This window comes from Chenopodium album, chromosome 17 (assembly GCF_948465745.1).
Source record: "Chenopodium album chromosome 17, dcCheAlbu1.1, whole genome shotgun sequence".
In the NCBI taxonomy this organism is placed as follows: Eukaryota; Viridiplantae; Streptophyta; class Magnoliopsida; order Caryophyllales; family Amaranthaceae; genus Chenopodium; species Chenopodium album.
In genome coordinates, this window is record NC_137850.1 from 5,762,822 (window position 1) to 5,777,117 (window position 14,296).

A 14,296-nucleotide genomic window follows, 5' to 3' on the forward strand; every position below is an offset into this window, starting at 1 on the left:
GTAGGGTGTTTCCGCCATTTTCATTACATCCGTAGCCGGCGACAGACATATGTTCATAGTCATACGGCCTAGTTCCCGCCATTTTTTCCCACCTTCACTCCCAAAAATCCTTCGACATTGTCGAATGTTGAAAATCTCTCATCCTTCTTCCTCTTGTTTACTCTCTCTTCGCCCATTCAACACCACCATTTTCTCCTCCACTTTCTCTCTCCTCCATTTCCCTACGAATTTCAAGCTTCGAGCCATGTCTTCTACTCCTCCTTCTTCGACTCCACCCTCTTCTACTCCCCCTTCTTCTTCTTCCGTTTTCGCAGCTATGATGGGCAAAGCTCGAGAATCTTCTAAGAAGAAAACCCAATCCCCTAATAAAAAAACCCCCAAATCTTCTTCTTCTTCCCCAAAGAAACGAAAAACCCTAGACCCATCTCCCGCAATTGCAGAAAATCCTAACCCCACTTCGATTTCTGTTGAGAAACCCCAAGAATCCAATTCCGTGGTAGAAATGGGTGCCCAAAAGCCTGAATTGAAAAACCCTTTTGCTAAGAAACCTAAGGTTGATCTTAATGTGGATGAATTTGTTGCTAATTTGAAGACTAAACCGGCGAAATTCGACCCCAATTTGGCTGCATGGTGGGGTGATGGTGATAAAGTTCCTTTTCTTTTTCTTGCTAGAGCGTTTGATATGATTAAAGGCGAATCGGGTAGGATTGTGATTACTGATATTACTTGTAATGTGTTGAGGACTGTCATTGCAAAGACTCCTGATGATCTTTTGGAGGTAGTTTATCTTTTGGCCAACAAGATAGCTCCAGCTCATCAAGGTTTGGAGCTCGGAATCGGTGATGCTACGCTTATTAAGGCGCTTGCCGAGGCTTGTGGAGCTACTGAAGCAAATGTTAAGAAGTTATACAAGGTAATGTCTTGTGATATTTCTGCTGGTTTATTCTTGTAATGTAGTTGCCTTTTGTTGTATTATGTATGGCAAATTATGAATGTTAGATAGTTTTGATTACTACGTGTATATGTGTGATATTTTGATGATAAAACTAGGTCTGTATGCATGAAAGTTGTACAAAGATTATTGGGAAGAAAGAACTTCTATGATGGTTTAGAATGTAGAACTATGGTGGTTCTTGGTTGTTAAAACATTTCTAAGGGTTGTTTAAGTTGCATTTTGTTTCTTTATCCATTCTTGATTGTACTTGTTGTATCGTTGACAGGATTTAGGTGATCTCGGGGATGTTGCCAAAGAAATTCGTTCTAAGCAAAGTATGATGCGGCAACCTCCACCACTGACCATTACCAAAGTATTTAATACTTTCCAGCTCATTGCCAAGGTGGAGTGTAATTCTTATGTTTTAGCTACATTTCATCTGATCTTTTCTTTGCATAATAGTTTAAGTGGGGAATGAATTTTGATGGTTTTTCTATTGTCCAATATCCTCATTTTCTTCCTTGTGGCTCTGAAATAATATGGTTTGATATTTTGATTAGAAGTAAAGTGGAGATATTTTGTTGATTCATGATTTTTACCTCACCTCTATAGTCATCTTAATTGCATTTGTTTGTCATTTGTATAGGCATCTGGGAAGGATAGTCAAGAAAGGAAAAAGAATTATATCAAGTCACTTATTGTGGCTGCCAAAGATTGTGAACCTGTTTATTTGATGCGGCTACTTCAGGTTTACATGTCGATTCAAGTGCAATTAATTTATGTTTTTTTTTTTTTTTTTTTTTTTGTGATAAATTTATGTTTAATTTTATATTTCCTCTTTTCATAATTATGTTGTTTTCAGGCAAAATTGCGGATTAGTTTGGCAGAGAAAACTCTTCTTGTTGCCCTGGGACAAGCTGCTGTGTATTCTGAAGAGCATTCAAAGCCCCCGTCAGATATTCAATCTCCACTAGAAGAAGTAAGTGGTGTCTTAGTGTCTAGATGAGATCTTATATCAGCACTTTGTATGGCATCAAGATGGTACTTTGACTTTGTTGATTATTGTTTTGCTGTTGTGTTCTTCGTTGAACCACTGAGATATTTAGCTGCTATTAGATGTTTGTGAACAAATTTTGCTTTCTACTGAAGTATAGGAAATGTATGCTACTTTCCATAGGTCGTGGTATTTGTCAGTAACAGTGAAGATAACCCCGGATTTTTCTACTTAGTGGCTGATATAGAATACCGACACTAAACTTGTATGTATTTATAACTAGATTTTGGGAAAATTAAGAAGTCTTTTTCTACTTTATATGTCACAAAGACTTACTACTCCATGAGTCTGGTGCCTTCTCTTAATGCTTTTGTACTATTGTAGTTTGAGGAGGGAATAATTAATATTGAAGGCTTATTATTGTCTTTACATGTTTGTAAATTTATGTTCTGTGTCTTCTGAATTTTCAGGAACAAGATGTTTGTGATAAGTAGTGACTTAGATGATGCTTTTCCAGTATATTTTCTTATTACCTCCATGGCCTCCTTAAATTTGGATCATGCATAATTTTATCTAAGAAACTTAGGCTTGGTTGATGTGTGGGATGTACAGATTCCTGGCAATTTTAGGATCACTTTTGTTTGGCTTACTATCAGTAGGGTTTCTCCAAAAAGTTGCACCTTAAAAGACGATGTTATTTACTTTTTTTTTTTTTTTTTTTTTTTTTTGATTTGAAACAGATGATGTTTTTTTTACTTAAGAGGGGTATAAGCAACCCTTTCTTCATGTAAATCATTCCTCTCTCTTATAAATGCTCACTTCCTTTCATCTTTATGATGAGAACCTCTTGAATGATGTCTGTAAAATTCTGTTCTAAATTCCCAAATATTAATACTCATAAAAGGGGAGAAAAAATCCCTACATTTATTGCCTGAAAAGTTTCATAGGGTGGGAAAATTCACTAGTATCTTAAAACAGCTATAATTTTAAGTTTTAGATTATTTTTTTTTGACAAAATTTTAAGTTTTAGATTACTAGTTGTAGGGCAAGTGAGAATTTTAGGGAAGTAGAGATCATATAATTTGGTTGTATAGAAGGCTCGGGAAGCTGTTTCTGGATTCATAAAAGTCTGCTGCAATCCTTGAAATATAGCAGTTATTTCAGTCATATAAAAGGGATATGGTTGAAACTAGTTTCTCCTGCTGGTCATTTTTAAGAGTTTGTATTGGGGCTGCTCCTTATGTCTGTATTTCAGTGCCATTCTGACCATTAGTGACCATTTGAATCATTCATCACTTGCTGCATGATATAAGCATCAAAGTATAAAGTCAATGTTCCTCGAAATTGCTTTTCTACTGAATTCTGAAAGTATATCTACGTGTTTAAGATCAGTCTAAAATATGATTTTGTAGTGTTCAAAGTTTAAAAGGTTACAAAATTTAGCTTTTGATTTTTCAAACAAGCTCTATAAATTTTGGATGGAGGAATCATAAATGAAATAATACAATGAAGTAACGTCTCAACATTGAGACTATTGTGGTAATTCATGTCAAGAGGTTCTTTTGATATGATTCTTATTTTCTTTGTAGCATGTAATTGGATTTTCCCCTCTCTCATCCTCTCCCCTCTAGTAAGGAGGGCAATACTCCTGCTTTATGGTGGTTGTTAGTGTTAGTTGTTAATCTGCCTATGTTTATCAGTCTATAAGTTTTATGTATATTTTATTTAAAGAATAATTTTTTTCCTTTTTATCATTATATTTCATGCTATGCTATAATTTTTTTGAAAAGGAAAAATTATTTCACTCCCGCTGTTCGTGTTTTGTTTGTCACATTTTGAATCTAATCTAACGATTTGACTTAATACTTCAAAACCATCATGTGTGATCTTGCTAGACTCATCTCGTTTTTTTTTTTTTTTTTTTTTTGGGGGGGGGGGGGGGGGGGTTATTTATTTACATACACCTATTTCTGGTGCATTTCCTCTTCATTAATTTATTTGACATATCATCTTACTAAAAAATGGATGACTGCTTATCTAGTCCCCATTAATTCTGTCTTGAACTCTGGTTTATTGAGAATGTGGTCTGGACTGTTGAATTTTTTTGTGGAAACTCTGAAGCTCTTAGATATGAGCAGTTTTGGTTTTGAAAATAGCTACATTGCTTACATGTTTTGCCTTTGTAATAAAATTGTTTGCTACATTATGATTTTTTCATAGAGCTTAATGCTGCATTTTGCACAAGTCTCATAGATTCTATTTTTGCTAACTGATTACTTTTATGTCTTAATGTTTTTGATCTATCCTCATGAATTCCTCTTGACAATTTCGAATTTATCTGTATCAGGCTGGAAAGATTGTTAAACAAGTTTACTCAGTGGTTCCTGTGTATGATAAAATTATCCCTGCCCTTCTCAGTGATGGTGTATGGAATCTATCAAAGACCTGTAACTTTACACCAGGTGTTCCTATAGGACCTATGTTAGCGAAGCCAACAAATGGAGTTTCAGAAATTATAGATAAGTTTCAAGATATGGTATTTACTTGTGAGTACAAGTATGATGGAGAACGTGCTCAAGTAATTTTCGTGTACCTTTTCTCAATTTCCCCAATTATTGTAATTACTTAGGTGTAGTATGTTAGTTGCCATTCCTTCCTTGGTGCCAAGGGTCTGAAAGGATGACTAAATGCAAATGATGTTCTGTACTTATATTGTCTGATATTATACGCAGATTCATTTCATGGAAGATGGTTCTGTTGAGATATACAGCCGAAATGCTGAAAGGAACACAGAGAAATTCCCTGATATTGTTGCTGCTCTTCCAAGGTATTTATCTGCAATGTAAATCATTGTGATAGAGACTAGTGTATGAAATAGTTTCAAGGTTTCTCGAGGAGCTGTGACAGTTAAAAACTTTTGACACTGCTTTGATCTTCTACCTGATGATTTATTGAGTGGGGTAATGGTGCTGGTACTGCAATTAATGGATTTTCTTTTTCTGTTTGAATACTCAAGAGAGTGGAAGGGGCGAACAGAAGGAAGAGTACAGAAACGGGTACATTGAATTGGTAGGAAATATAAGAAACAATAACAGGCATTGTTGCATTCTTTTATCAACTTAGTTGAAGAAATTCAGGCTCTCTCAAAAGAATAAAAAATTAAAAGTTGAATAAATTCAGGTTGTAAGGATTGGCACCTTATCAAGATGCTACAATTATTAGCTGGTGTTAGAGCACTGATTTTTTTTCCCTTTTGCTTTTTATTAATTCCAATAATTGGCTGATTGCAACTATGGTTGGCTCTACTCAGCTCCCTTTTTTCCTTTTTTTTTTTGCAGGAAAAAACTTGGTTCACCGAAATATAAAATCTATTTTAGCTGGACTTTACTTGTATTACTGAACTTGAATTCTTTTTTTTTTTTTTTTTTCTTTTTTTTGCTAAACTCAACTGTAAACTTGTTTTTACTTAATTTATTTTACTTGACTAAACTTATTGATGCTGAAACTTAATAAAATAAGCTTAGGAGAATTGATCCTATGCCCTATGTGGTTGTTGCATTGGTGCTCAAAAGCTTATCGTGTATCCTTACTTCTGTGATCTGTAAGGAGTTACCTTGCGTTGCTTCTAAGGCTGAACCTTTTTGTAATGTTGTTACTTAGAATTCCAAGTTGTATATGAATGTTTCATTGTTGAGCTTGCTGGTTGTAAAGTGGTATTTCTTTTTTCTCTTGGCTTCTTGGCAACAAATTCATATTATTGACACTTATGGTTCATGGTTTCATCTTTCAACTGATTTCTAATTTTATCAAGCCTTTTAGAATTTTGATTTTGATTTCTCTTGATGACTTGCAGATTTGTTGTATATTTTCTTCTTTATATTTTTTCTTAAGAATGAAGATGCTTCAATCTACATTTATGCTTATAAAATCATTGGTTGTTAATGTGCTTTACTGTTGTGTTCCAGGTTCAAGAAGCCATCTGTAAATTCTTTTATTTTGGACTGTGAAATTGTTGCTTATGATCGTGAGAAGCAGAAGATTCTTCCTTTTCAGGTACTGGATCTATTTTTGGAAGAATTTTGTTGCATTCTTTGCAGTAGGGCAGCCTTTCCTCAGAAAATAAACTCATAAAATGAGACATAGAGTTGCTGGTGTATTGTGGATGGCTACATCAAGGGTTTTGTTATTGCAAATCATTCATTCTATACAGCTCATGCTCTCTTATAAAATGAACCCTTCAGATGGCACTCATTAATTTGAATTCAGATCACGCCCTGATTTTTAATTTACTATGCAAGGTTTAAAATGATGAAGCAGATTAATAACAGTGATTGAAAATGAATTCCTGATCTTATTAGCATTCCTATCATCATTATTGGACTTTTCCTTTTTCCTCACTTTTATATGATTTTATCAATTTTGGCCGTTCCATTACACGTAGTAACACAAAAGTGATTGAGAATACAATCACAAACAACCTTTATGTTTTAGCTGTACTCTGACTCAATTTTAAATAATTGTCGATAATGCTTAAGGTTGCTATCATAAATCTTTTTATCATTTGTTTCCCTCTTTTAAGTTATGGATTCTGTATAATTTTTATCCTAATACTATATTGGTGGTGGTTCTAGATACTAAGCACCCGAGCTCGCAAAAATGTCAAAATGAGTGAGATAAAGGTTGATGTTTGTGTCTTCGCTTTCGACATATTGTATTTGAATGGAATGCCACTTCTCCAGGAACAGCTTGATGTTCGTAGAAAGGTAAACTCATGTTGTATGCTTCCGGTCTTCAGTACATCAATAATATTCCTTCTGTTCTTTATTATTTTGTGCATTCTTTATTTACATTGAATAACAAAGATTGAAATAATAATATGCTGCAAGCTGCTTCATTCAAAATCTTTATGCCCATCATATTCTGAAATGTTTGCATCATAGGTTTTACTAATTCAGAGAAAAAAAAAAAAAAAAAAAAAAAAAAAAAAAAAAAAAACGCACTTAGAGAACCTACCAAATACACACATAGCTGTAAGTTTAATCCAGCAAATAAGTTAAGAGTATGTGAATAATATTGGTTTGCTTATAGGGCTTAGAATTGAATAATCCAGCATCAATATACTAACACTTAGAGACCAATATCAGAGCGCCTCACATAGAAGACAGGCGTAGCATAAACAGTATATAAAATGACTCTTGCTTTTTGGTACTAGCGCTTCTAGATCTTGATCTTCTCATGCGCCCTCTTGGTGCGATCCTCATTGGTTATTGTATTGTAACTAAGCTTATAAGAAGCCCTTCTGTGCCAGATTAAATATTTTTGGTTACTTGAAAATCCCAAGAATGCTGAAGTATCCTACTGTATTTGATTTCTCCATGGGGATATATGGTCATCCTGGAGTTGGGGGCTTTCTAGGAGGGTCAAGTGTAGACATTTTCTTGTGAGCACATACCACAACAGTATTCCCAGGCAAAATTAACAAATCTTATAAATGTCTGATTATTAGAAATGTAAAATGTACATAAGGCTTTATTATTATTAGGAAATTATGTTGAAATAATGTGTTTTTCTGTTCTGTACTCTGTGTGTTTTGATTCTGTACATCTAACTTAGCCTGTTGTGTATACTGCAGCATCTTTATGATTCATTTGAGGAAGATTGTGGATATTTTCAGTTTGCAACAGTACTCACATCTAATGATATTGAGGAAATACAGAAGTTTCTTGAAGCGTCTGTCAATGCGAGGTAATATCATCCACACAATTTTTGTATAGACGCTCTGTAGACAAAGCTCTGAAATTTGAAAGAAGTTAAGATATGACCTCTATTTCCATTTAGCAGAAGAGATAAGTTATATCTACACACACACATTCTGAGCTAAAGCTCTTCTGTGACCTTATCCATTGCTCTAAATGTAGTTGAAATTTATGTTTCCTGTCAAAAAAAAAAGAAATTTATGTTACATCTTTTCGCAGCTGATGTTTCATTAGAGTAATGTTATCAAAAATAAATGTTGTTGACTTTGTTGTAAGGCTACCATGAGTTGGTCCAGGGTATGATTTCATTGTTGTTCATGTGCCTTTCGATTAACAAAGGTAAGCCTATGGTAGTCATCAATACAAGATGACTCCTAATGGCTATTCAGATTTTTACTGTCATTTCTTCATTCTGCATTTCGGGCCTCTAGATGTGTTGATTTTGCTTTGAACTTCGAAGTGGTTATAGAAGTTAACGTGGTTATGGATTCTATTCGTTTTGTCCTACCTTCTACATTTGTCTTTTCTTTGTGGTCCTACCTCTTTTTTTAATTAATTAATTTATTTTTCTTTCTGTTTTGTAGTTGTGAGGGGTTGATTATCAAAACATTGGAAAAAGAGGCCACCTATGAGCCTTCAAAGAGATCTAATAACTGGCTTAAATTGAAAAAGGATTACATGGACAGGTTAGAACATAATTTTCTTGATCAGTATATATAATTTCATCCTCATTGACATACTACAAGAATTACAGATGGAAAATTTGGATGGTTTGCCACATATATCTGAAATTATTTTACTACAGTAGCTTTTAGTTGTGCTTTGCTAACACTTTTCAGCTACCCAAAGCTAAAGTGGAGCTTCAAGAGATAGCTTATATCTTTAGGTGCAAATTATTTCTGTTTGCGAGAAACAATTTTTATGGACATACTCGATGTTTCTCTACTAACGGTTCCTAGAAAAGTGCTTTTAAGTAGGAACTTCATATCAGAAGTTTGGCTAAAGAAAACTTATGTATATATATAGATTTCTTCATCCTCTTTTATAATTATTTTTTTTAATATTATATACTTCCTCCCTTTTTTAATAGTTGCAACACACACTTTTTCAAGATATTTAAGAAATGTGGGGTTCACATGATATAATACAATATAAAATGAGGTGAGTGGTTATTAGGAGTGTAATTTAGTGGGGCATGTGCTTTAAATAAGGGAAATAGTACATATTTTTACTAAAATAACTTTCCATTTATAGTGTGTTGCAAGTATTGTGACATTTCCATTTTAGGGAAGTGTTGCAAGTGTTAAAAAACGGAGGAAGTAATTAGTTTGTGATCTCCAAAAGTTGAGCAAAACAGGTAGTACTTCCAAAATTTCTTAAAATACACGAAGTACTAGATTTGAATGTTACATTTTTTAAAACAAAACATATCCTTTTGTCATTTTACTCAGCTAAATCAACAATAAATTTTACTGACACTTCTAATTCATTCAGCACAGGAACTCTCAGTTTTTTCAGCTAGTTTTTGCAAACAAAGGCCTTGAAAGAATTGGAGAGTGCGATTTAGCTAGCTAGTGAATCTGCTTGAACCTGAACTTATTGAATCCCCCCCCCCCTCTCTTCCAGGTTGTCCTCTTTTTAATTTGTTTATATTCTTCATTCGGCAGCGTTGGGGACTCTCTGGATCTGGTGCCTATTGGAGCATTCCATGGCCGTGGGAAACGAACAGGTCGAGATTACACTTATCTTCTTATTCTGCTTATTGCCATATCTGTTTTATGTATGAAAAATTCCCTGCTCGTACGTTTTTTCCTCCAGGTTGTAGTCAAATTATTTTACCCATTTTGCTGAACATCTGTTTCTGGATTTGAATCTCAGACAAATGACTACTAATAATCCTGTTTATTTAATTAGTCTTTTCAGAAGGCAATAAATTAAATATGCATTCTCTTTCATTTGTTTTTGCTTTCTTTCCTTTGTTATTCTCTTATCTGTTGTATTATATCTTGTAATGGAATGATGCCTTTTCGCATAGTTTGTTTCATATTTGAAAATCCTTGCAAACCGATGCTCCCCCCCCCCCCGGGCCCCCCTTTTTTTTCGCCAAGGCCTGGGTCGTCTTATATAACTTAAATTTACAGGTGTTTATGGTGCTTTTCTCCTTGCTTGCTATGACAGTAACAATGAAGAGTTCCAGAGCATATGCAAAATTGGTATGTGTTAATGTTTATTTGTGGCTACTGTAAGTTGTTTTTATGCATTTCATTTGCATTGTCTTCATGTTTGTGTTTGCTGGAAATTCATCTGTCACAGGTACTGGTTTTTCTGAGGCAGTGCTTGAGGAACGTTCTTCCAGTCTTCGATCTAAAGTGATTTCGATTCCTAAGGTCCTCATTTCCCCCCTTTTTACTTACTTTTTCCTTACTTTAGGGACTTGAAATTTCATAGTCTGGGTTTCTTGGAACTTCATGTATTAATTTCTTGACTTTGATGTATACAGACATACTTTCGGTATGGAGATAACCTGAAACCGGATGTCTGGTTTGAGCCTTCTGAGGTAAATTTCCAAAAAATCAGTCATACCTGTTATTGATTGAGCACCTATTATAAATCCCAAACTAGTCTTAAACCCGTGCGATACACGGCTATTTTGTGTATTGTAGTTTTTGTTTGTTTAAAATTAACTTTATACATAATAGTTATTAATTCTGTTTTTTTTTTTTTTTGAAAAAAACCAATAAAATGAACATTAATAATTTTATTTTTTTTGACACAACATTAATTAATAAAATAATACGAGATTTTAAGTTTATACTCCAAACTCACAGTAAGTGCAAAAACTCACATGCAAAATATTCACCTAGAACCTCAACCCAATATTCAATCACATGCAAAAAGAGACACCAATATTCAATCACCAAGTAAAACCGCAATCCAGAATGGATCCAACATTATCAGAAACAATCAAATAATGCATTATAAGTGAAAGTAAGTAAAAATTAACATCAAAATGCAATTTAAGTTAGTTGAAAAGTGAACAAAAATACTAAAATAAAATGGAACCTTCAACAACTACATGGAAAGTGTTGAAAAAATCGAATCTATTTTATCGTCAAATACAATCTTGTACCAAAAGATACCATCTTAAGTATGATTAATATTGCAGAAACAAAATTCATCCTTACTAACAGATGGCCCCAAAATCAAACTTTTATACATCAATAACATCGTTCAACCATACATTTCTACTAAATCATTATAAAGAAATTTAAACAAAAAAACTAACTTTGATTTTGACGAATAAGTTGAATAAGAAATGTATAGCAATTAGTATACGAAACTAAGCAATCGTCTTAAGGGCTCTGCAACGAAGTATAATTTAGAATGTATCAATTTCAGAATTAGGGAAGTGGAAGAGAATGGAGAGGGGAAGAAGGAAAGGAAGTGATTTCCAATTTAGGAAATAGGGAAGAGTTCTTAATTTCAAAATAACCTGGTGAAAAATTAGACTGCAACTCTTCATTAAATTTGAATTCGTACCACAATTTGAATCTTCCAAAATATTTATGCCTTGAAAACTTGAAATTACTATAAACATGAACCAAAACAGGCAATTAAAATTTGAATGATTGAAATTTTTAAAATTGATATGTCGACCATACTAATTAATTGATTAGCAAAATAATATAGAAAAAATAAAATGAATGTACCTTGATCTTCAAATGTATCGTAGAATGCCTAAAGATAAAGTTCAATATATCTAATTAATTGATAACTACCATATAAATACTAATAAAGATGGAAACATTATATAGTTAGATTGAGAGAAGCCAAAGGACGTCAATGAGAATGGTTGATTGTATTATTGATGATAGGGTTAGTGGTGTTGAATCAGTCCTTTCAGATGGTATGGGTTGATGATGGAAGTTTTGAGCCAATTGGAGAAGACCCTCTGAAAAGAAAAAAAAAAAAAAAACTGAATTATAGACGTGAGTTTATTTTTTTGGTATAGGTTTGGGATTGCTATTTTTATTTTATTTTCTTTTTTAATGAAAAATATTATTTTGTTGAATAGGCATGATTGAGGATTGGAATTGAAGAGATGTGTGATAGTATTTTTTTTTTAATTTAAAAAATTATTTTAAAACAAGAAAAGCAGGAAGAGGATACGTGTCCTTCCAACTTCCTGTTTTAAAATAATAGTATTGATATGTTTGCTCTCTCCAAACTGTAGCGGATGCTCTTTATAGGCGTTCCCTTTTTGGTTTTAAATGGAAACATCTCTATATATGCTTGGTGGCTTGATTCAATTTTCTGGAAATGGGAATTGGATGTCATACTTTTTCCCTTCCTATCTCTCCTTTCCTAAAGTGATCTTCTGTTTTCTAGTAGCCTTTATATCCTGAATGTGACTTTTACCTTTTATTTAAAGACGAGTGAAGTAATGCGACAAACTGAAATCCCGTAGGCCATTACAGGGTAGGTTCTCCCTACATAAGATATTATAGTCTAATGACCACCATTCTTTGATCCAACCAGAGTGCCCCCTTTAACAGTTTATATAAAGATCCATGTCCAATGCTAGATATAAGTCACCGGTTTTCGCAAGCTAAGTTCTAAATAATAGCTGGTTGTTATTGAGCATTGCTTGCTTTTTGCAGGTATGGGAGGTCAAAGCAGCTGACTTGACTATTAGTCCTGTTCACCGTGCTGCAGTTGGTATTGTAGATTCTGACAAGGTTTGCATTTGTATCACTTCCACTTTGTTTTATGTGTGTTGTTTTTTCAGTCCATAAGCTCTAGTTTACCATATGCTCTGATATCTACTACTACCCCGTGTTGATTCCCATCCTTTGTCTTGTTATCAGGGAATTTCACTCCGGTTCCACGTTTGGTTCGTCTTAGAGAAGACAAAGCTCCAGAGGACGCCACATCATCTGATCAGGTGAAGTAATTGATCTTTATGAGTCTTTTCTGCATCAGTTTTCTATTCCTAGGATACATATGGTGTGAATTTTGAAAGTAATAATGGCCCCTAGTATTTCACTGATAGATGCTTCTGACATTCTTTCAGGTGGCAGAAATGTATAGATCTCAAGCAAATAATCCACACCGCAAAACAAAAGATGATTTGGAAGAAGAGGACTGATTCCCTGTTCCTTTTTTCCTTTTATTGGTGCAAGTCTTCTGTTTGAAATTCACATGCTGCTTCATGAGCATCTCGCTGAGGACTCCTACGTGTTGAAAGAAAATCCCTTCAAAATCAAGCAGAAATTCTGCTCATGCACGGTTCAAAGGCCGAGGCATACTTGTTCAATTGTATCAAGGTGCCGAGACTTTACTGAGTTACGATACATAGAAGGCAGAAAGTGCACCCATTAATCCACAGCAGTAGATTGGACAACCATTTGATCAGATTTTAATGTCTAAGAATTCATTACCAAAATTATGAATCTGAAAACACAATGGGATTCTTGGATGTTTTTAGTCGTAGCAACTAGCAACCATGTTTACTTTGGTAGTATTATCACCAACCTTTTCTGCTTTCGCCATATGTATGATTGTGTAATCTGTGACGGAATGTACATACTAAGTACAATATTTCTGAATTGAATAGGAGTGATTATGAAAGCGTACTTGGTTATTGCTGTCTTTTTACCTGTAATGAAGTTCTGTTCGTGAGTCTAATAGTTTTAGGATGCTGTACACGGGTGTACTGTGTGCCTGCATGTTAGAAATCTACCAATAGTATTGTCATGGCCGTTAATGTCTTAATGACTAATGAAGAGTAATTTTGTTGACTAAACACCCGTTAATGAATAAGTTAAGCAACCTCAATTTTGTTTTATTTTCCCTCCTTTTCCTTCAAATTACTGTCAGTTTTCGTTCATATTTTTCTTTTCTCGTTTGTTTTTATATAAACCACTTTTTTTGGCCCCTTTTTATAAGTCACATAATTTTCTTGTCTTTTTGTCAAATCGGACTAAAATGGTTATTTTAATTACTTTCTGTAATTGTTTAACAATCCCTGGTGTTCACATACGGAGTATTATCACTGAGATGATGACCCATCGTGCAGAAGGTACGTTGAATGAATAAGAATTATTATGTTGTTTTTGTCATATTAAGGTTATGTAACTTAGATGTTGATTATATACTACGTATTCAGTATTCTAGCTTGTAAAGTTTTATAAGTGTGTTTAAATGTTATACTACTACCTCCGTTACATATTATTTACAACGATTTGACATAAAGTAGTATGTAACGGAGGAAAAATGTCTAATCGTTGCAAATAATATGTAACGGAGGTAGTATAAAGTATGTAAAGAATTTGATCGATGATTATGAAAATTATAATAAAAAAACTAAAAGTGACATGTATTATATTGTTGTTATTACAATCTTAGTTGTTGGCTTGGGTTCCTTTGTTCTTGTCAAAAATAAAAAAAAAAAAAAAAAAAGTTGTTGGCTTGGTGCTACCTCTAATCGAAAATTTGGATCTGTCTCTAAGGAGGTTTGGGAAAATTTGGCAAACTAATGAGAATTTGAAGGTATTTATTAATTGGCATTGTTTTTGGTAGTATAAAACTTCATGTTTATTCGTGTAAAAA

General features: G+C 33.7%; 1 pseudogene across 1 annotated transcript; it reads left to right on the plus strand.

The window, feature by feature from the left end:
* The first annotated feature begins 33 nt into the window (after positions 1–33).
* LOC145587494 (DNA ligase 1-like) lies at positions 34–13,312 on the plus strand (annotated as a pseudogene). The gene is made up of 17 exons (XR_014101274.1): positions 34–913; positions 1,221–1,337; positions 1,581–1,682; positions 1,797–1,913; positions 4,276–4,506; positions 4,661–4,755; positions 5,894–5,981; positions 6,560–6,691; positions 7,561–7,673; positions 8,269–8,370; positions 9,352–9,413; positions 9,826–9,897; positions 9,998–10,071; positions 10,185–10,241; positions 12,346–12,423; positions 12,553–12,629; positions 12,759–13,312. The product of XR_014101274.1 is annotated as a DNA ligase 1-like (transcript).
* The last annotated feature ends 984 nt before the right edge of the window (positions 13,313–14,296 follow it).